Source organism: Heptranchias perlo, chromosome 23 (assembly GCF_035084215.1).
Source record: "Heptranchias perlo isolate sHepPer1 chromosome 23, sHepPer1.hap1, whole genome shotgun sequence".
Classification (NCBI taxonomy): domain Eukaryota; kingdom Metazoa; phylum Chordata; class Chondrichthyes; order Hexanchiformes; family Hexanchidae; genus Heptranchias; species Heptranchias perlo.
In genome coordinates this window covers 19,659,594-19,683,226 of record NC_090347.1, presented here as the reverse complement: position 1 = coordinate 19,683,226, position 23,633 = coordinate 19,659,594, and the positions used below count along the sequence as shown (strand labels likewise).

The window sequence follows — 23,633 nt, the reverse complement described above, 5'->3', positions numbered from 1 at the left end:
AGTCATCTGAGCAACAATGGACTGCACACCATCCCACCGTGTTTGAGAGAAGCTTAGCATCCTGTTCTCAGTGTTTGCTTTATAGTAAACAAAGACATCAATTCTGACTCCATAAAGAGAATGGGGTGCTATTGGCACATAAAAAATCAATGACAAAAGGCCAGGTTTTATTTGCAATCATGACAAGGTGTAGACAAACTGCTCCCATCGCGCTCCATCAGGGAGAGTGGTTGCTTTTATGGCTCTATGAGGTACCTGTCAGTTTGCATACAAATCAGAAATAGTATCAACTCCATATCAATTTGTATGTGATCCACCACAAATTTCAATCTAAAAAATCACTTCCAAATCCCTCTCCCTACACCGATTATATAACATGTTGTAATGTAAATTAGTTCATGGTCGATACAAGACAAAAGCCAATGTCCCCCCATTTCTAACAACTGTCAAAAAGCTGAAAATGAATGTGAGAAGAACTTCAAAATTAAATAATAAACATGATTTAACTGAGATAAAATGCAAATATCACAAAGTAGGTACTCTCATGCAGCTAGCACGCTTTATTGAGAACAGTATTGAGCCAGCCATTGGCAGCATGCAAAGTGTACTCTTTCTACTGGCTCTTTAACAGGTTGTGTTAAATGGCTCAGACCTGGCAAAGCATCCAATGGAAGTAGCAAGAAGTGCAGGAACAAGATATTCTGATATACTAAAGCTCAGAAAAGCCAACACTGTTGACTTTTAATATCCATGGAATCCTGTAATACCATAAAATTAAAGCAATATAAAGTTATCCCTTTTGGAAGTGCAATCTTCATTTAGGTAAAAACATCTTACAGGGATAACATTATCAGCTGCTAAGGATTAATATTCCATTGAAAGATTTCTTGAAGTATACTTGGGAAACGATCCGTGCTCATATCATTTCACAGTAAATGGATCATTTATTTCTGAAGATTGCTCTTAGCGTAACTGAAAACACAATAATACTCTACTACATACTTTGCGTCTCTATTAGTGTATTCAGGATTGCTCCATCCACATGTGAAATGCAAATCATATTCAAAAATATCCATATTTTTCATTTCCTACACTTTGTATAATGTAGCCACATTGTTCCGACAAGCACTCCTCAGATTTCTGTACTTCTCCAAGAACCTCAATTTCCCCAAGTATCAACAGATAGGAAGCTTAATCTTTTGTATTCCTTGCATTTTTTTAAACCAAAGATTCCTATTATGTTCCAAATTCAGCTATATTATGTGTAATTAAATCGGTTTCAATACAAAATTGCAAATTGGTCAGAGTCCCAACGTCTATCCAAATACAAGGGATGGCTGAATATAATGTGAACATATTTTCATGGAATATTTATGTCATGTGCTTGGCAGTAAAGCAACCCATCTCTTACAATAAATCAAGTACAATGGAGATTGAATCCTTGATTTTTATGATACTGCCTGCTCTATCCACAATACTGAATCACAGATCCTTTTCAAACATCACCAACAAGTCACAGGCTGTATTGGTCAAAATTATTGTTGGATTGGACCATAACAAAAGAATGTGAAAGATTCATTCAGCCTGTTACTCTGTTCTATCAGGATGCAGACCTTTGGAACAATGGCAAAAAAATAATTTTAACATAGTTCCTGCTTATTACATAGAAGTTTAGTAATGTTAGTCCAAACTATTTATTCCAAATTATACTTTCTCCAATTAATTTGATCTCCCAAGAAAACTTCTGTGGAGTTTCTCCTTGCTCTCAAATGTAAATTGAGTTAATCTCCAGAGCACCAGTCTATTCCTATATCTTCTATTACACATCAATGACTTTCCTTGGCTTAACACTTTCTGGGAAGGCAGCTGATGTAGGGTTCATAGTGCAGGATGCAAGGTGAGATCATTTTCAAACTGGCAGTAATTAGTTTGTCAATTATTTTTACACATTGATTCATCTGCTTTAAGAGTTAACTGAAGGGATAACCTTTTACTGTGTTCCAATATCTGTATTCCATCTAACGAAAAAGATTGATATCATATTTTGAAGAGATGTGGATTTGTGTCTATTTGGCTATTAAAGTGCTATATAGCCAATTCAAAATATGTGCGCTGATATCACTGTGCTTGATGGTCTCTTTTCAATTTGTTGTATCATGTATCAACTATAAGACAGAATTATGCATATGGTATTTTTAGTTTACTTTTCTTCCACTTCCACTTTTTGATCAGAGGCTGTTTTTAAAAAAAAACTTGATAAACATTTTCTGGAGCTCTATTTAGGTGAAATTTATAGAGTGTTTTTTTTTAAACAAAGAAGGCATATGCGTGCACATGTGCATATAAGAGAATGAGAGAGAGAGCAATAACAGACTGTACTGATTACACATGTCATAATTTTTGCTTCAAAGCTGAGAGTGACATGCAGAATATATTTTCTCATTCTAATTTGAGTTCATAAAACACAAGTTGAATTTTGTGTTGTTAACAGTTGGCAAGTGTAAACATTCTAATTACTGACATCTTTGTGTGTGTGCGTGTGCGTGCGTGCGTGCGTGAGAGAGATAAATAGAGTGCCTTTCCACATTCTAATTTGAAAAAGAGTTCAATTTTGAAAGTAAACAAATCTTCTTTGAGGGAAGGATTTTTGGACTAGTGGGGAAGGAGGCCTCTGGCTACCTGCCCTTGGGGGGAGTGATTAGGACTGAGGAGAGAGTGGATGGTGGGTTAGAGGTGAACAACAGCAGAGTGAGATTTATGGAATGGGTTGGAGTATCAATAGGAGTGAAGGGTAGCTGACTCAATGGAAGCATGGAAGTGGGGGAAGCAAATGTGTTGTGGGGGGGTGGTGCTGGTGGGGATAAGGGAGGGGGTGATGGTGGGGATAAGCAGGTAGCTGCTGCAAGTTGCAGACCACATTTTCCCTGCATTTCTCTGCATCACATAAAAACTGCAGTCCTCAAGGGCATCTTTACCTGCAATAAAACCCACCACTTTCCCCCTGAAAGAAAAGAAAAAGACAGAAAAAGAATCAGAGAAAAGCAAAAATAGAGAGAGTAAAGCAAAAAATAGAAAGGGAGAGACAGAGAAAGAATGAAAGAAAGAGAAAGAACAATACTAAAATAGAGACAAGTAAGAAAGCGATTATATTCTCCAACTCCGTTCAATGCCACCAGAGATCTAATAGCAATCTTAAAAACAGAAAATTGCATTTCATTTAACCATTTACCACCAGTTGAGAGCACGTGCTGGAGGCAACCTATTGGTTTGGATAGGGAATTGGTTTGGAGGTAGGAGACAGAGAGTAGGGATAATGGGTATGTACTCCAATTGGCAGGATGTGACTAGTGGTGTCCCCCACTATCTGTACTGGGGCCGCAGTTTTTCACTATATTTATAAATGACTTGGATGAAGGAATAGAGAGGTGTGCATCTAAGTTTGCTGATGACATTAAGTTAGGTGGCACAGTAAGTAACGTAGACGGGAGCAGAAAGTTGCAAAGTGAGTGGGCAAAACTGTGGCAGATGGAGTTTAATGTGGGAAAGTGTGAGGTCATCCACTTTAGACCTAATAAAGACAGATCAGAGTATTTTCTAAACGGCAAGAAGCTAGGGACAGTGGATGAGCAGAGGGATTTTTGGGTCGAAGTACATAAGTCACTAAAAGCTAGTGGACAGATACAAAAAATGATTAAAACAGCCAATGGAATGTTGGCCTTTATCTCAAGAGGGCTGGAATATAAAGGGATAGTTATGTTACGGCATTGGTTAGACCCCATCTGGAGTATTGCATTCAGTTCTGGCCACCGCACCTCAGGAAGGATATATTAGCCTTGGAGGCTTAGCAGATTCACCAGAATGCTACCGGGGCTAAAAGGGTTAAATTATGAGGACAGGTTACAGAGTCTAGGCTTGTATTCCCTTGAATATAGAAGATCAAGGGGTGATCTAGTTGAGGTGTTTAAGATGATTGAAGGAGTTGATAGGGTAAACAGAGAGAAACTATTTCCTCTGGCAGGAGAGTCTAGGATAAGGAGACATAACCTTAAAACTAGAGTTGGCCGTTCAGGGGTGATGTCAGAAAGCACTTCTTCACACAAAGGGGAGCGGAAACCAGGAACTTTCGCCCCCAAAAAGTTGTTGAGGCTAGGTCAATTGAAAATGTCAAAACCGAATTTGATGGATTTTTGTTAGGCAAGGGTATTAAGGATTACGGAACCAAGGTGGATAGATGGAATTAAGATTCCGCCATTCAATTAGATCAGCCATGATCTAATTGAATGGCGGAACAGGTTTGAGGGGCTGAATGGCCGACTCCTGCTCCTATGTTCCTAGTTCTAACCTCTAATGGAAGAAAATTCTTAAGAGATCACTAGCTGAGAGCAAAAAGAGAGTATCCCATCACTGCGATTTATAACAGTGGGGGAAAAAAAAATGTCCTCATTACTGAGTTCCATGAATTTAGATACTTTATACTATCATAGTGTCTGAAATGATTTACTTTGTCAATATCTGCGTTATGCAAATTCGAGAATAGACAGACAAATACAAAAACGTGACTACATGTGAAAATTATTGATTTATTAACTTGTCACCAAGCTAGACACTTGTGGCATGACCAAGTACTGTGCTTAAAATTGATCCACACATTCAGATCCTGAGCTGCAGAGTCTGGTAGTGATGCCAAAATATTAAGTCTCAACTGTAGTCACTCAATATTGAACAGTTACTTAATAAAGGACTACAATAAAACTGAATGATAATAGCTGCATTTTAGGGGACTTCAAGTTAAAATGTGGGTCCAATCTACAATTTGTATATGGTTGCATCCCTAAAACCAGTAACATTGTTGTAGTAACAAACACTGAAATGCAGTAGAGATTTTTGGAGGTTTTCTGGCGAATTAACATGTATCCACTCAAAATCTGGAACGTAAAATTGAGCAAGAATTACCTCAGCATAATAATGCAAGACATAACATTAACTCTTGGCCAGGATGTTCAAGATGACCACGAGTTAATTCATTTAGATATCTATCTAATCATTTCAGTAACTATTACCAAATTGAAATCAACGATTGGGAAAATTAATTTAAAAGGAAGTCGGGTTTCAAGAGAAATTAATTTCCCATTGATAGTTATTTTAAAAATTCAACAACACAGCAATATTGTTTATTAACTCAAATTCTACTGCCAGTTGTGTGCAAATTAACATAAAACACCGACAGTCCATCTTCAAAGCAGGCCTGTAAATCCATTACTGCTGACTACTTTGAAGAAGGAATTAAGAAAAATCACTGAGCAAGCCATATCAGAACACCCAAAAGTTCATTTTGGATTGACCAATGGATTCAGATTACCTCTTTTATGATAAACTTCAAACAACTAAGTTATTGAAATAGCCTAAACCCACACAACCCTCAAGTCAACAATTCTTCATTGCAGTTCAGTGACCTGTGAATATTGCAGATAAAAGTTTCACAGTCACATAGCAATGAATCTATCAATGTGGACTATAACGTTGTTATCAACATTGCATGTGCAAATACTTAGAGTCATTCAAGTGATTCAGCAAATATACTTTTGTGCTTAGATTGTCTGGAACTGATGACTGTTTCTGCCAATGGAGAATTTAAAAGAATAGCTCAAGCTCAAAGATCAGTATAGATATCCTGAATACACAGAGCAATTGTACCACAAGGCTCTATTTTATATACATATTCGATAGGAGTTGATGAAATTTAAGATAACACTAAATTAGAGGGAGCAGTAAAGTCTGGTAAAGCAGCTAAGGAATGAAAGCAACTAGACAATATTTACAAATGGGCAGAACTATGGAGATGAAATTCTATGCAGATAAATTTAAGGTCTTACACACTAGATTAAAAAAATGGAGAATACATTTCATTAATGGTGTTGAATTATCAGAGGGAGAAGCTGGAAAAGATCGATGAGCTTTCATAGATTACACTGTCATTGCAGAGCAGCAATTAATGAAGCAAACAGAATTTTCAGCTTCAATACCAAATCAGTAGAGTTTAAGTCTGAGGCCACCATCCTGAAACTGTATTGCGCTGTGGCTGAAACTATCTGCTTCAGAATGTGTGGCGAGTTAATAGTATGGCTTTGCCATCATTGGTGGTGCTGATATTTGTGGCAAACTGCCAAAGTAAATACAGCAAAACAAAGTAAGGTTTTCTGTTGGGAATGTTCCATTTGCTCTCGAGGAATTGACTGTAATTGGCTAATGAAAACAAACAGAATCTTATAATAATGTACTGAGGGGCAAATATCTATCAACAGCACAATTACTGAAAGAAACGAAGACATACTGACTTATTAAAATATCAATTTTAAATGGGTTGAAAACTAGAATTACAGCAAACTCTGACTTCCTGGCCTATCTTGATTAAGTAAACATTTTCAAGTTGGGCCAATAAAATGGGACTGGGCTAGCCCAATACCACCAGAACAAAATATCACTACAGGTGCTCTCCTCAAGAGGAGGGCATCACTGATGCAATAGTCCAAATCAAACTAAAATTGTTTGCAGTTAAATCATGATCTGGTTTTCGCTATTAATGATGCAGACAGCGTTCAGATGGCCCACTGGTAGTGGAAGGCTGCAACTGAATTGGGACTATTTTGAAAGGACCAATAGATTTTCTCAAAAACAGATTTATAAATTGGTGCTGCACCTAACTGAGCAGTTACCTACTAAAATAACATGACAATAGCTGGGAAAAGAACATTGCAGTGGAGACCTCTTAATGATATCACTCCATATTGTGATGACAGAGAAAAATAACTTTTAAGATTTTAAAAAATAAACTATTTCAAAGTGGCAGAAGAACAATCACATTTATTCCCCGGAAAAAGGGAAGTCCTGCCTTTGTTGAAGAGACCGTTGATGAGCTTAATGGTTCAAATTAGGAGATATCTGAGAACACAAAGGCATCTTGTTGTTCTCAGGACTGAGATGTCATAAAGAGTTAATTGGCTTTTTCACTCCTGTCACCATGGCAAATTATGGGAACTATCTTGAGAGGGGCTTTAATTTGATTGACAATCCATAGGACAACCTTGTGAGAGTAACCAGATATAACTAAGGATTCAATTTCAAATTCATTATTTTCCATTTTCCTTCAGAAAGCAGATAGAACAGGGTTTGCTGTTCTACCTTCCAGTGATTGTCATTTTCTTTATAACCCTCTGAAGTTTAGTGTAGCTCAACAACTGGAATACTGTTGTAGTAGTTGAGCGGTTTCTATTTGATTCAAATCATTTTGTTTGTTTGTGTCTGAAATGGAGCCTACAGAATCAGACTTTATGTACATACTGTTGAGATTGCTTTCAGTTGGTATATTGACTGACTCCTAACTCATGGCATGTGGTCTGGGCTCTACTGATTTATAATCCGATTTTCATTTGTCTAAATAAGATGCTTTTAGTTTGACTGTGACTAGCACATTTTCTGACGTTGGTAGCAACAAAAGGCTTGGCTCTGCTCTGCAGTGAGCAAGGCATGAAGTGATGAGGATCTTGTAATAAAGACAACTTAAGCTGCCCTTTTTCCAAAGATTCTTATAAAGCACCCAGCCTTGAAAGTAGTGTAAAATGATCCAGTTGGTGATAAAGCATCCTGTATGTACCCATGAACAGCACTAGAAGCTGGGAAATGTTTATTTACCACACTCATTTTCTCAGCTAAGAAACTATTCATTCCTCAGTGTGAGGTTTAAAAGGGGGTCGGGGGAGGGGGGGGCGGCAGGGGGGAGAGAAAATAACTTCAAATGGGGGAAATAGAACAATTAAAAAATCTTTTACTTAAAGCATGCACTACTTGTCCACAAATCTTACTCACTGTTGTCATGATTTTTGGTCACGCTTTTGTGTCAATATTTACCATTGTAAATTGCTATGCCAACATTTTCCATTCAATTTTGCTGTGCCAACTGTCATCATATAGTGCAGAGTCTGACCACTGGATGGAGCGAGTTTCTGAAACTCCAAGTCACACACCATCCCAACCTGGACATTCCTTTGACATTGCTGGGTCAAAATCCTAGAACTCCCTACCTAAAAGCATTGATGTGGAGATGCCGGTGATGGACTGGGGTTGACAATTGTAAACAATTTTACAACACCAAGTTATAGTCCAGCAATTTTATTTTAAATTCACAAGCTTTCGGAGGCTTCCTCCTTCGTCAGGTGAACGTTCACCTGACGAAGGAGGAAGCCTCCGAAAGCTTGTGAATTTAAAATAAAATTGCTGGACTATAACTTGGTGTTGTAAAATTGTTTATAAAAGCATTGAAGGAGTATCTTCACCACAAGGATAGCAGCAAATCAAGAAGGCCCACCGCCACCTTCTCCAGGGTAGCTAGGGATGGGCAATAAATGCCAGCTTTGCCAGCGATGCCCTTATCCCGAGAATGAAAAAAAATCTGCATCCTTCTATCTGCCCAATCTATTGATCCCCTCCTGAAGTTCCTTACAGTCCGCTCCATTATTTCCTCAAAGAACTCTATTAAGTTTTGTCATATGTGACTTGCCTTTTACAAATCCCATGCATCCCCTCTCCCTCTGCTCTAACTTAGGTGTCAGAGACTTCAGCCCGACTCTTTGTAACTTCATCCCAAATTCTTCCATCACTCTACCTCCCTACCCACCTTTAAAACCTTTCCCAAAACATATCACATAGATCAAGCTTTCAGTCACCTCTCCAAACTCTCCCACAAAGGCTCAGTGCCTGCTCCTTTTCTCCTCCATTTTAAAGACACCATGTAAATGCAAATTGTTGTCATGCAGCTCTATGTAGTCCCCCCTCTGTTGCCTTCTTTAAAAGGCTGAAGAGCCTAAGTTTTTCACTCTTTCCTCATCACCCAGTCATCTGATGCAAAGGATCAGTCTTGTGGCTCTTCCCTGCAGTGCTACCAGGGCTAGAAAATCTTCCTTACATCTTGATGACTAAAACTGACAGAGTATTTAAGGTGCAATCTGATCAGAGTACTGCACAGTTTTAACAGGGCATCCTCTGACTTGTACACTGCTGATTTATCAATATAGTTCAGTGCTCAAGTTGTTTTGTTGATTGCTGCTCCACAGTGACTGGATGTGTTAATCGCTGGCTCTACTAAAACCCTTAGATCTCTTTCATCTTCACTTTAACTATTTCAACACTATTCGTAGAGTATTTTTCTTCCAATGTGCAATACTATACACTTATTCACTATGAATTTTATCTGCCACTGACAGATTTTATCCAACTCATTTTGTAGATCCTTGATCATCTCATCAGAATCAACTGGCTCCCTCTCCAGTTTAGCACTGGTTGTGAATTTGACTAATGTGCATTGAGTGTCTGAATCCAAGTTGCTAATATAAATTAGAAGCAGTAAGTTTCCCAACACAATCCCTGGGGCTCTCTTCTCAACCCTGAAATGTCAATGGTTTACAAATTAAATAATGGCCATTTGAAACTTTGTACCAATCCATACATTTCTCAATTAACAATCTGCTGAAATTTTATCACTCTTGTGGTATAGTAATAGTTACAGCAGAAATGGTTGTTTAAGAAATGTAGAATAATGAAGTGTAGAGTCAGTTCAGTTTAATGAGTAGATGCAAACTTGAGTACAGAATGGAGATGTTAGAATTAGAGAAAATGACGCTTTGCTATATTGGTGTGGAGCTGATTGTTGATCTCTAAGGCAGCCAATAAATACTCTGATTTAAACCTTAAAATTTGCATTTATTAATTTTTTTAACTTGAATCTTAACTTACATCTGCAATGTTACTTTGACCTTCGAGATAGCTCTTTTTTTCCACGAGAAGCGAAATGTAACGACCGTGGATAAGTACATTAAAACTAGCTGGAAACCAAGTAACGAAGTGGCAACACTTGTTTGTGTTGTTATTACTACTGTTCTAGGTTTTATGCCCATTCTTTAAAGTTTGTGCCAAAAATAACTAAAACATGAAAGAAGTCCTGTTAAGATCTGGCTAATAGGGTTTTAGGGGAAGACCTGACAGATTTCCATGGGGAGAAATGAAAAAAAGAGTTTTCTGTTGATCTGGAAAGCTGAAGTCAGTCTAACAATGTTAAAGCAGCAGCACAATACGCAGAGAATGAATGTCCAGGTGCCCAGAATGGACCTAGAGTTAGTTTGCCTCCAAGTCACAAGGTCGTAGGTTCGAGACCCAATTCATAATTTAAGCACATAATCCAGGCTGACACTTCAGCCCAGCACTGACGAGTGCTGCATCGATGCTGTCATTGTCTTTCAGATGAGATGTTAAACCATGGTTAAGTCTGCTTGTTTGGGTTGATGTAAGAGGTCCCATGACGCAATTTGAAGAAGAGGAGGGAGTTCTCTTATTATCCTGGCCAACATAGAGGCTGCCAGCTCTCCAGTGTTTTGCCCTGAGCAGACTGTGACTGCTGGCAGGTTTTAGGTGCATCAGAGTCAACCATGATCCTGTTCTCACCTTATGTGTACTTTCCATTGGATAGTGTTCGGATTAGGAAACCCACTAATCTTTCCCTTCTTTCGCCCAGGACCTCTGAGATCAATTGTAACTGCAGCAGCCCTGGCTAACTCCGTAGACTGGGAATTGAATCCAACAGCATCCTGATCTAATGGCTCAGAACCATGTTCTACTGAATCAGTGTGGTGGCTAAAATTATGTTTTATATTTGTTAATTTACAGTGCTGTCCCCTTAATCAATTTTGTGTTTGGGTCTCTGCATCCCTCTCCCACACAGGTTGTGGGGTGCATTGCATGGATCAGGTGCTAACTTCACTACCCTGAATTTTGGCATTGGCACGTGCTTTAGTCTGGTGTTCATCCCCTCAAGCTTGCTCCCTCTCTTGGGAGCGGTACTACACGTTTGGATAGGGAATAATTCAAATTATAGGTAAAGCTTCATTTAAAAAAAATAGAAACGGAAACTGAATTAGCTTCCAGATACATAGGACAGCTTCCTTAAAGCGACAATTATATTATGCTTTCAGTCTGAGGTCAGCAGGTGTGAAACTGGCAAAATGACAGTTATATTGTTTGGCTGCCAGTAGAGAACTTTTCTCATTACTCTCCAGATGGTAATTTTTTTAATGTTATGAGAGCACCAAGAGGAGCATTTGCTTTCTCAAAACATTAAAAAAAGGCGACTCAGCTTGAACTTATAAAGTGCACAGGAGGCCTGAGCAATTCTTAAACGCAGCTTGACTTCACATTGGATTATATTCCACGTGATGTCAAGACCAAATGGTGTGAGATGGCCCCTTACCCCTGGTGAGGTCTCAAAACATTGCATTCCAGAGTAAGATTGGAACCTGACTCCAGAGTTACCATTGCACTTGGCACCCGAAGACAACAAGAATGATTGAGCCTTTTTATTTAAATTATAGTAATAACTTTCAGGGAACTACTGACAGCAGAGGATCAAAACATTGTGATGTGAAATACATACAATTTGGGTGCCTCAATATTTTCCTTAGTAACATAGACTACAGGTTAAATTATTCAGGGTCCGTGTCACCAGAAAAGCCTCACACATGGCCAGTGCCTTTTGGAAACTCATGAGTGCACTGCCCATTATTTTCTGATATGGACTAGCTGGATGCGAGGTCTTGACAGTCAAACAGGGCCTCTCAAAATTTAAGGTTTAATGTCCTACTGATCTGATGACCCCATATTGGAGAATATATTTTAAAATTATTTTTTTACTGTAACCTGTACCACTGGAGTTGATTTCACATCTTAAAATCCAGGCTCTCGCTCAAAATCAGCTCTGTTTCTGTAAATATTATCATTTAACTTGTAATTACCTCATTGGACATGGCCCTGCAATGCTGCAGATGACAACAAAGGAAATACAGTGGTTCCATTTACATTGTAATCAATAAATTATTCATGGAATTATAATATGGAACAGCAAAAGTCTTGCAATCAATATTGTAATTACATTGTTATTTATGAAGCATTCAATAAAGTGCATATTGTTACATTGTGTATATCTTTCTCAATTGTAATGTATACACTGTAGATAAAATGCACACCTCAACACTTCAGCAAAGAATTGAGTTATCCATACTTTTGATGGAATAAAGTCGTTATAACAGAGTCTGTGATCCGGTTGACTATGCCATAGGAAAGACCTAGGTCTCAGTTTCAGCTCAGATCCATTGTCTTATGTGAATAAATCATTGGTTTATTTTCTGAAGTTCCAGACCTCCTGCCTGGAATGGACTTGGGTCAAATTGTTTCTGTTACTTACTGAATAAATAAAAAGTGATGGCAGCTGGGGGAATTCTAATTCAGTGGCACTACCAGGCTGGCAGCCAGGCAGGCCCATATCATGACTCAATTTAGAGCACAGATGGAGCTTTTAATCAGATAAGTATAAAGGGCTCTTACATAAAGGAGTATTCCTTAATTGAGGCTCAAAACAGGCCAACTATATTAAAAATGCTGGAGCTGATTACACAATGCAAACAGCTGACTGCACTGCAGTAGATTTAAATGTAATAACGTTTAATGGAATTAAATTTTAATTTTACAAAGAAATTCTCTCAATGCTTCAATGAAAAATGCAAGAGACAATGAAGGGAAGGGGCAAAGAAACCTGACCCTATGCACGTGTTGTGGTTTTAGATGGACACCCGACAGTCTGTATGCATTCATAGCACAGTTCCATATGGAAACCCAGCCCTCCACGTACACATATTGCAGTTTTAACTGGAAAGTCGAGCCTCTGTGCACATGCACCTCAGTTCTGGATGGAAAGTTGACCCTTGCACTGTGGTTCCAGAAGGAAACATGAACCTCTGTGCACTTGAAGGGTAGTTGTGTTTAATATACAAGCTCTGCATTTGCCATTTTGTTTTCAGTTTTGATGTTGTAACATCAGACTAGCCAATATATTGTTGCTTTACTAAAATAGTTCAAGTATGAATTGAACATGTGTTTTGGTTCTTGTTACCAACAGGAATAAAGAATGGTTCAACTATAATGATCAGCAGAAATAAAGCCATTCCTTTCCTATGAGAAATTTGTTTGAAGCTGAGATGAAATGACAGTGAAGTGCGCAACATCTAAGTTGATTCGGGATCTTTGTGGAATCTGTACTAGTCTAAACTTGGACATTGCTGATAGCTGGCTGATAGCAATACTGGTGCTGGCCTGGCTTACTCTCTCAGCTGCAGGGGGTATATTATCCAGGAGAGGCTAAATGTGGTGGGAACCTGAGGGGGCAAAAGTGTAACCTCAAGATAAAAAACAGTTAAATAAAACAATGGTTTGTAAATGCTGCTAGAAGACACTCAGTCACCCAGTGATGTTCTGTTTCTCCTGTTCCTAAAAACTCAAGTCAGCAACTCAAGATACAAAAAGATGAACTGTTGCTGAAAGCAACATAGATCCTTTTCCAAAAAACAAGTGAGTTATGTTACAATGACTAACAAATGAGAAATGTGCTAATTACAATTATAACTGTGTTTATAGAGAGTAGGGTTGGACAGTACTGATGGGTGAGATCAAGTTGCTGGGTTTTATCATGAACTGTGATAGCAAATCTCAAGCAGTGTATGAAAATTAACAGAACAACGGGATGGAATTGCAACTCTGTAATTCGCTGTCAGCTGTCAGGAGACATTGAAAAGGCAGACTAGAATCATAGAATCCTCCAGCACAGAAGGAGGCCCATAATGCCTGCACTTTGAAAGAGCTATCCAATTAGTTCCACTCTCCCACTCTTTCCCCATAGCTCTGCAAATCTTTCCTTCTAAAAGAGTTTCTTTTAAATTTTTAATTTTAATGAACTCTGTACCTGTTTTTATAATTATTTTTCTTCTTCTTGTACACCTTACTGTACACTTTACCCTGACTAAGACAGTGGGCTGGTGACCCACACTCCCTGTAATGGGTTGCTCAAAAATACAACTTTCCAGATGCCTGACAGATTGAGAGAAATTGCTGTTTTTCACTGTTTTCCCCACAAGAACATGGTGGCACATTGAGTAATGGTAGTGATGCATAAGTGAATGGGTAAGAAGGTGGACTGACTTTTAGCCTTAAAAGGTAGTGGCACTTGAGAGGTACTGTGCATTACATTTTGTTTGGGGAGGGGGCAGGGGGAAATAGGAGTTTAGATGCTGATTATTGGTGAATAAATCATGGTATATTGCAACTTTGCTCTCCGCTTTCAAATACTGGCCATTTCAATCTAAGAGAGGCTGCGGTGAGGGTGCTTTCAATAATTGTTACGTTTGCTCCCACAACAACTTGGCAGGGCAAAAGAAAACTTTTTACCATTTCCTCTGAAGTTACTGCAAGTAAGCAAGACAGTTTGCAGCAACTTTGTTAATTTTTTTCTCTTTTGCGAAATAAGAGCTGTTTGCTCTTTTCAGGGAGCCTTTCAGGGAGTATCCCTGAGATGTTAGCAGTGGAATTGCAAACATAGCAGGAAGTGTGTTTGTAAACACTGGGCTGTGCCAGCAGCATCATGAGTAAAATAGCTACTCAGGTAGTGGTGGAGATAGGTTAATGGCTTTGAGAGAGGGATATAATAGCCATTTGTACCAAATGTTTGTGGTTTCTTTTTAAAAGAAAAGACAAAGCGTTTTTTGCATGAGGAGGGCGAAGTATGTCATGTTCTCGTAACATTAAGAACATGATGCCAGCTATAGAAGCAACAGCCCATATCATGGGTTATCAAAGTATACAAAAGCTTGGGGATCTTTGATAGGTATTGGTGAATAAGGAATTAAACTGTCCCATGATGGACCAGTGTGAGTTGACTTAATTTTGTATCTTCTTTATCTATAATTTAATATGAATATAAAGCTGGGAATAGTCTCGACCACAAAATTTATATAAATCCATTTCCAAGTCAGTTAATAACTAATGAATTCTTCATTATCCACGCCCTTTGTATGGACACTGTGCTCCTGATAATACGTCGTTGTAACACATGGGGTGCTTCAGGGCTTGATGTCCAACTGGAGCCTGAATGCTGAATTGTAATTACCACAAAGCCAATGGCAACAAGAAAACCAAACAGCAAGTTATTTTTCCTAATTAACTGTCTGAACTGGTTGGAATTAAAAGCAGGTCTCATCGATCTTAAAATGACAGGCGCAGAGAGGGCGCCTCTTCACACAGAATTGATTTCCTAAGCCTGTACATTAATTTGCCTCCATTGATGGGTCTATTGGTGATGGTTTACAGAGCTGATGAAAGTGGTTGGGTTTGTCGAAGAATTTTAATGAACACTAATCAATTAAGTGACATATTTTCTTCTACGTGTAAAATTAGATTTCTTTGCTATGGAAAGTTTGGACAATAAATAGTTCAGCAAAAGGCCTTTCAAAAAGGCAACTTTAAGACTGTCTCATCACAAGGCTTCTATTATCAATTATTCCAAAATTCCAGTGCTGGATATTACTTTATAAGCAGATCTGTCAAATGGATCATTTGGATGAAATGTTTTGTAAAGATCTTTTCCAATTAGTTTTGCAAGTGTCCACAGTGATAGTTTGTGCACTATGTCATGAACCCACTGGTTTGTGATAAAATATTATAAATCTTGTTTTAAATTTAATTTTCATTCCCAGATCATACAGATTCAGGCTTAAAGCTATTGGCACCTTTGAGTTTTTTCAACACTTTTAGAGAAGGTGGTAAGCACAGGGAAGTGTAACATACTCCCCTTGAATCTACTTATTGCAATAACATTTGTAAAATTCTATTACCTTGTAGGAGAAACTTAGTTTTAATCTTATTCCCACAGCATCCTGAAGACCCACTATTTCAGACCTCTAATTCATTAGAGAGCTATTCAATTGATAGCCAGCTGTAGGCTCAATCAGCAAGTGGTTTCATACAGCCTGTTGTGATTAGTATCCAGGACCAAAAGGATGCCAATCAGTAGGTGCCAACCACTTAGAAACTGAATGCAGGCAGGGCACCCAGCAGAGCTGCTAATTACCATCAATGTACAATGTTAAACTTTACTAACTACTTAGAACTTAGTTTATAAAATCAAATACAACAAATGTTTATGGAGTAGCTCCTGGATTTTTGTCCTACCCACATTTTGGTTGAAGCGTAGTTTGGGGAGTTAGCCCTGTTCTCCAGGAACTTTGTTGCAAAGGGACACAGAGACTATCAAAATGTCTGGATTATGATAAGTTTATATTTTATAAAGAAAAAACAGCTCCCATGACAGTATATAGAATGGGTAACTTATGAAATGAGATCTTTGATGTAGTTTTTCTATGCTTTTTAGAAAAATATAATTGGGTTTGGAATTAATTGCATCAAATCACTTTTTTAAATTTGAAGTTTGCAGTTGAATTTGATAAAGCAATAAAATCATTAAATAATTCCTCTCCCTTTAGATTCCCCACACATTCACGACTCCATGTCTGAGAGGTGAATAGGTGGATCTAATCTCTGACTCTCTGAATGCTGGTTTGTAAATTCTATAAGGTTTTGGTATAATTTGCAGGAATGTTTAATGAAATTTGCAGGACAATCTTTCTGTATCTAAGAGGATGTTCTCATCAATAAAGGGAGAGCTGCTTTGTCATCCTTCGGATAAGGTCCCGATTGCCCATTCTAGTGGCTCAGGTGAATGTTAAAAGACTCGGTAACATTTCTTTAGAAACCAACACCACCAAAAACAGATTTATGCAATTCATCTCATTGCTATTTGTGCCATCTTGCTGTATAAAATTGCTGCTTTGTTTGCATGAATAACAATAACTGCTGCATTTCAAAATAAGCCTTTTGAGACTTTTCTGCTGAAGTGCCTTATAAATCAAAGTCTTTCTTCCAAACTTTAGGAAGTGAAGATTTAATGAAATAGCGGCAATGATTTATATATAACAAAAACCACACTGTTAGATCTTACAGGAAAAACTATTTGTATACAACAAGGGTGGCCAAAATTGTGTCCTTGTGGGCTGCATACATGTGAAACATGGAGCCTAGGAGGCCACATATGGGGGGGTGATTTTAAACCCCAAGAATGGGTGGCTTGGGGGCAGGAGGGAGTTGAAAATAGTTGTTTTTTGGGTCACGACCGCAACCCAGCTTTATTTCCGGGTTTAACGTCGGCGCGTAAAAGTACAAGCTTCCCACTGGGAATGCCAAGTCCAAAAATTTTGCGGTCGCGACCCAAAAAAACAAGTATTTTCAACTCCCACCTGCCCCCAAACCACCCGTTCTCGGGGTTTAAAATCACCCCCATGAAGTTTAAATTCATATTTACACATAATGCAAATTGCTGATACTATCAGATCTTGGTGTTCTGAGTTAGTACTAATCCACCATGAACCAATAGTGCTTAAAAAAACCTTTCCAAAGCTCAGGTCCACAAAAGTTAAACAAGACAAACCTGCAAAAAAGAAATAAGCACAAATAGAACTGAATTGCCATGTTTTGGAGGGCAAGATTATCAGGGTTTGAGGCCACATATGACCATAGGGCTTTAGGTAAACACACTTGGTATACAAGCTATGAGAAGGATGATGATAAAACTTCATATTCTACATGGAATTGAAAGAGATGGTTGATACATATTTCATTTATAAGTGTGTAGCATAAACAAGCATAACTGCAGCGTGTGACTCAGTACAAGAACGACATGTGCATCCTCCATTGTAGTGTTACGAGGTACAAGCAAATTCACAACTTCAACATATGGCTCTCTCTACCAAAGTCACATGTGTTTAATGAGTTTTCCAGGCTCAGCCAAGCAAAACTATTGTATTTCATTACTTCCATAGTTTTCTTGGTACATTCTCACTCTTGTGGAAATAAAGTGAAACCCTCAAGAGAGGAAAACAAAGCACAGCCTGCTACAAAGTCTAATTAGGGTCTGGGAAACAGAGAAACTACATTACAGAACACCATATATAAAGCCATGAGATACAGTTGGATTACCTTAAATCTTTGAGAATTCAGAACTACCAAAAATTAAAATGTACAAACTGTATCAATACTGGTGTAACTTTATATGCATAGTTAAGTACAGGAAGTTTTCAGTTTCTGACCAGGAAATGTTTTTATACTTAACAACTGTCACATACTTAAAATGGTGGGTGTTTTGAAGCTCTTCAGTTTCTTCTAGTTTGTTACTAACTTAACTTAATTACAAATGCCACACAAACCATTGGTTTCTTTGTTTATTATGATAAAACTATGAAGAAAGAAATGCTTTGTGATTTTGCACTTTGATTGTGTCTTTGCACTGTTGCCAAACGAAGGAGACAAGAAGAAAGAAAACAGTGAACTCTATTGGAGGTCCCAAAGCAGATCAGTTTGGGTCAATTTGTTGAATCTTCAAATTTATATAGTTCAGACTGCATTTTCAGAAAATACAGCAGCATTCAATGTACATGGTACAAAATATGGCTGACACTCAACATGACACTCATTCTGCGAACGTAATACTCTTCACTTTATACAACCAAAGAATGCACTATTGAAATTCCCTTTTTGATCCATACTTCAGATAAATGCATTTCAGGAAATTTGAACACATCAAAAAAATGTTTAAATCTCTCATTATTAATTCATAGCTACTTGAATTTTCTGAACAAGTAATACCCTAAGAGGTCCTTCATCTGTTGGAATATGACAAGGAGGTAGGGAAGGGGGTGAACCCAAATAGGATATTGTGTTCTAACAGTATAAAAGGCATCATTACCTCTTGGATAATTTCTTAAATTGCATATAAATCACTTTGCAACAGTTATTCAAACTTTTTGGCACAGGCACGATGGGCTGAATGGCCTCCTTCGGTAAAAAATGTTTAAATCTCTCATTATTGATTCATAGCTACTTGAATTTTCTGAACAAATAATACCCTGAGAGGTCCTTCATCTGTTAGAATATGACAAGGAGGTAGGGAAGGGGGTGAACCCAAATCGGATATTGTGTTCTAACAGTAAAATCTGTATGATTCTATGGTTTTGTTCAGGAACTATCAGTCTTTAAAAAAGACTGGAGCAATTTGAGAGGATCTTGGTGGCACAGTGATTTAGAGAATGGCCTTGATCCCTGGGACCTGCATTCATATACAGCCCAGACTGACGGAATGAAATTCTCTGCTCGCTGTTAGGATCCTACGTGAAATGAGTTTGATCAGTCTCAATCCAGTTCCTAGTGGACATGGTCCAACAGCACAAAAACTGTCACTGGTTGGGCACTAATTAGCAATCTAACTCAGAGAAGCCACAGGGTGACTAGTGTATGAAATGGAAAAAATGTCACTCTGGTGCAATAGGAGGTACTCTTCTGAGGTAGTGGGCTGAGGCACAACGTTGGGGCAGAGTCTGCATTTGGCTCTGCTACAATTGACTTTGAAGTGCTTAATAGTCACACTGGGTGCCTGAAATAAGAAGAGTTCCATCCCCATCAGGAGTATCCCTTGCCTTGATGAGCACAAAAATTTAGAAAAAAATCTGAACAAAATTGCAAACCTTTTGGAGTCTCTGAATGTGCTTACTCACCCACATTGATGCCCAACATTCAGGTGAAACAGTTGAACAGGTTAAAAAAAAAATCCTTAGATTATGGTGAACATATCATGAGAACTAGTTGTTATGTTACTGATCTAGGTGTGTAATGAAAGAAAAAATATTATTCCTTTTTGGTTTGTCTTAGATTGTTTTGATTGGTATATGAAAAAAAAACCTTTGAAGTCAGTGCCACCAGTCTTACTGGAAAGCTGTTTTTCATTTAATTATATCTGAATGTATGCGTTAGATTTGTAATTGACTGAAACAGGATTAGGCCTTATTCTCTTGCTCAATACTGTATTAAAATCACTTGAACAGATGTTGGAACAAGGCTCAACCCCTGGCATTCAATGCAGTGATATCAATGCTACACAGACCCCACGAACAAAGGTTGAAACTTGAGCTGAATACTGTGACCCGACGTAGTACCAGCATCTCCCAATATTTTAACTCTTGCAATACTGTCATGTCCTGAGAAAATAAACATGGTTTCTATCTCATAACCTAAACCTGTTCCAAGATGCTGCTCTGACAAGGTGCCAGTACTCAATAAGCATAAGGAGAATGGAGTATATAAAAGTTTCTATTTTTGGTATTGCGAGAACTACATTGGACTTGTGTTACTTCAGTTCCTTCACAAGTAAGTAAAGGCCTGTAAACTCATGAACGTAGCAGGCACAAAGGGTGAATTAGGACTTCTGTTCAAGTAAAGGAGCATCATTAGGACAGGAGGCTGTTAGTTTTTGTTTTTGATGCACTTGGAGGTAAGTATTCAAACACAGAATTGGTGCTGATAAAATTAAAGCCAGACCGGACAGTGGGCCCTAAATTGGGCCGTATAGCGCCCGTTGTTTCGGCGCTACACGGCCTCTCCGACATCCAAGATGGCGGTCTTAGATGCGCACGCACATTTCCTGCATGACTTGCTCCAGACGCCATCTTGGTATAGGAGTTAGCGCAGGCGCAGATAACGGACGCTGGAATCATGCAAAGTAGGGAGAAAATGGCTTTAATCAGTGTGCAACACTGATTTAAAGTGATAGTCACCATTTTGGGACACAACGCTCAATTCAACACACAGTCTTAACGCCGACCATCTGAACGTGTCTTAGAGTGCCTGGAGGATCCCCCACCGGCACTATTTAAAGGGACCATGCAAGATTTACAGGTTAGTGACTGGATTATTGCTTCTGGCTGCCGAGACATTTGTAACTGTTTTTGGAGGTCTCCTAGACTGCAATATTAGGACGTGGGGACATAGCCTAACATTTAGAACCAGGACGTGCAGGAGTGAAGTTAGGAAATGCTTCTACTCGCAAAGAGGTTTGGAACACTCTTCTGCGGACGGCACTTGATGCTAATTCACTTGTGAAAGTTAAATCCGAGATTAATAGGTTTCTGTGAACCAAGGGTATTAAGGGATATGGGGCGAAGGTGGGTATATGGAGTTAGGTCACAGGTCCATCATGATCTCAATGAATGGCGGAACAGGCTCAAGGGGCTAAATGCCACTGCCACTTGCTGCCTCTTGATATGCGCCACCTTCTTCTGCAAGAAAGCGGGACGTGTGTCTGGGTGATGTGCCTGTCATGGTTGAATAATTGCCAGTGTGTGTGGCCTGTGAGTTGTGGGTGGGCGGCTTGAAACAGTGGTAATGTGTAGGGGTGAGAGGAAGCATCTGATTGGAAGAGTTGAGTACTGATGGAAAGAGTTTATTGGTATGTGGGGGATGGGGGTTGTAGTCCGTGGTGCAGTTGGTATGAGACACCACTTGACAGTTGACCTCACTCACCTTGACCACTCATGTCAAAGCATTGAACTTCTTCCTGCACTGCATCCATGTTCGTAGCGCTGTGCGCCTGGCATTGACTTCGTCCCCCGCTGCCTCCCACTGCCTTTTGAGTATATGTCTGGAGGGCCTCTTGCAACTCCCGCCCCCCCCACTGTGGATACAGGATGTCCCTCCTTCTGTCCACCTCTTGCACCCAAGTTGTCTAGTGCATCAGCAGAGAACCTTGGTGCATGCACTCTCGCAGGCCTGTTACCAACTCAGATCGGCAGATTGGTGAGATCTGGCGTGCAGATTGTAGGATGTGAGATTTAGTAGTGCGCAACCTTTATTCAATGTTTTAACACAACTCATCAGTGTGTAAACATAGGGATGGGATCTGCATCTGTGTTTTACGTGTGCGATGTCTGATCTCTGTTCAGTCTCCGTGCAGGCAAATAACAGGTACCAGCGACCTTTTAAGAGATCTCGAAGAGACATCCTCCCTTTAAGAGATTGAGCTCCCTCTGGTGGTGGAAAGTGCAAATTGCATTGATTCCACGTGCAAGGCCTGGAAAGGAACGCTGATCGCAGGTAAGTCCTCAGATGGGTCCAAACTTGCGTCCTGCCTGCGTAGGGTCCATCGGGCGCGGGGTACCAGCTCATCGTGCTACCCCCACCCGAAACGGACCCTTTCCAATTTTTCCCCCACTGTATCCACGTGCAGATTAAAAATACACACAGAAACAAATTTCATTCTCCTAAATGTATTACTTCATGGGATGCTGACAGAGCTGCTAAATTCAATAAGTGGTCTCTGCTGAGTCAGTGATCTCAACTGTGCAGAGTGAGGCACAGTTGTCTCACTATCTAGAAAAGAGATTTGGGAGTCCAGGTACACAAATCATTTGAAGCTAGTAGACAGGTACAAAAAGCAATCAAAAAGGCTAATGGAATGTTGGCCTTTATCTCAAGAGGGCTGGATTACAAAGGGGAGGAAATTGTGCTTCAGTTGTACAAAGCCTTGGTCAGACCCCATCTAGAGTATTGCGGTTTTGGGAACTGCACCTCAGGAAGGATATATTGGCCTTAGAGAGGGTGCAGCACAGATTCACCAGAATGATAGCTGAGCTTAAAGGGCAAAATTATGGGGACAGGTTGCATAAACATGGCTTGTATTCCCTTGAGTATAGAAGACTGAGAGGTGATCTGATCGAGGGGTTTAAAATGTTACAAGAATTCAAAAGGGTAGACACAGAAACTATTTCCTCTGATTGGGAAATCAAGGGGGCATAATCTTAAAAATAAAGCTAGGCCATTTGGGAGGAAAATCAGGAAGTACTTTTTCCACACGAAGGGTAGTAGAAATCTGGAATTCTTCCCCCAAAAGGGTGTGGATGCTGGGACAATTTAAGCTTTCTGAGACCGATAGCTTTTTTGTGAGGTAAGGATATCAAGGGACATGGAGCTAAGGCGAGTAAGTCAGATTGAGGTACAAATCAGCCATGATCTAATTGAATGGCTGAGCAGGCTCGAGAGTCTGAATGATCTACTCCTACGTTCCGTTGTCCAGGGATATTAGGAACAGGGCTCCTGATTCCGATAACTATCAAATGATTCCTGATGACAATCATGCAGGTATGGGCATCAGATGGGGACAGCATCAGGCTTGGCTGTACTGCCGTCCATAGAGGAATAGCCTCTCAACACTCACCAGACTTGCACATTAAAAATGGTCACTTGGGGTGAGGCACCGGACAGCTGCTAATATCAGTGGAATTGGAACTCAGTCCAAGGCTAATTTAAGCTCTGCAGTCACAATAAACAAAAAAAAAGCAGCAGTTTCATTACACATGTTTCTTTTTTCAGGTATTACCATTGATATAGTTAGATGTGACTTTACACATAACTGAATATTAATCAAGAGGTAGAAAAGCAGTTTATAAAAATAAGTATATTTAAATATAATTTCATAATTATAAACCACATTTTTGGCTTATAATGCAAATTTCACAAAGAAGGATAGAAATCCTGTTTAATCTTAAATTGTCATGGCCCAAATATTATTTGCAAATGAATCTAATGAAGCAATAAAATTGGATAATGTCATAAATCTATGAATCCGAGGTAATTGCCAATATTCCCAAAAACTGAGCATCAGGAGGGGAACAGCAATACTGTGCAATTTCATCTGAGACGGCAATAATGGTGAAAACATACAGCCTGCGATGTATGAAAAACTGAGAATATCTTAAATGCAAAGGATATTTATTATGAGGTCAAATCCACTAATAATAAGCAACGTTCCAATATACAGATTCTGCTTCAAT

General features: G+C 39.1%; 2 protein-coding genes across 2 annotated transcripts in view; both read right to left on the bottom strand.

The window, feature by feature from the left end:
• rpl38 (ribosomal protein L38) overlaps positions 1-17,761 on the bottom strand; it is a 535,859-nt gene extending 518,098 nt beyond the window's left edge. The window contains exon 1 of the mRNA XM_068004142.1: positions 17,756-17,761. The gene's annotated coding sequence lies outside the window, so the exon portion shown is untranslated. The remainder of the gene's footprint in view (positions 1-17,755) is intronic.
• The window catches only part of sdk2b (sidekick cell adhesion molecule 2b), a 712,889-nt gene that overhangs the window by 445,375 nt on the left and 243,881 nt on the right, over positions 1-23,633 (bottom strand). The gene's annotated exons all lie outside the window — the stretch shown is intronic.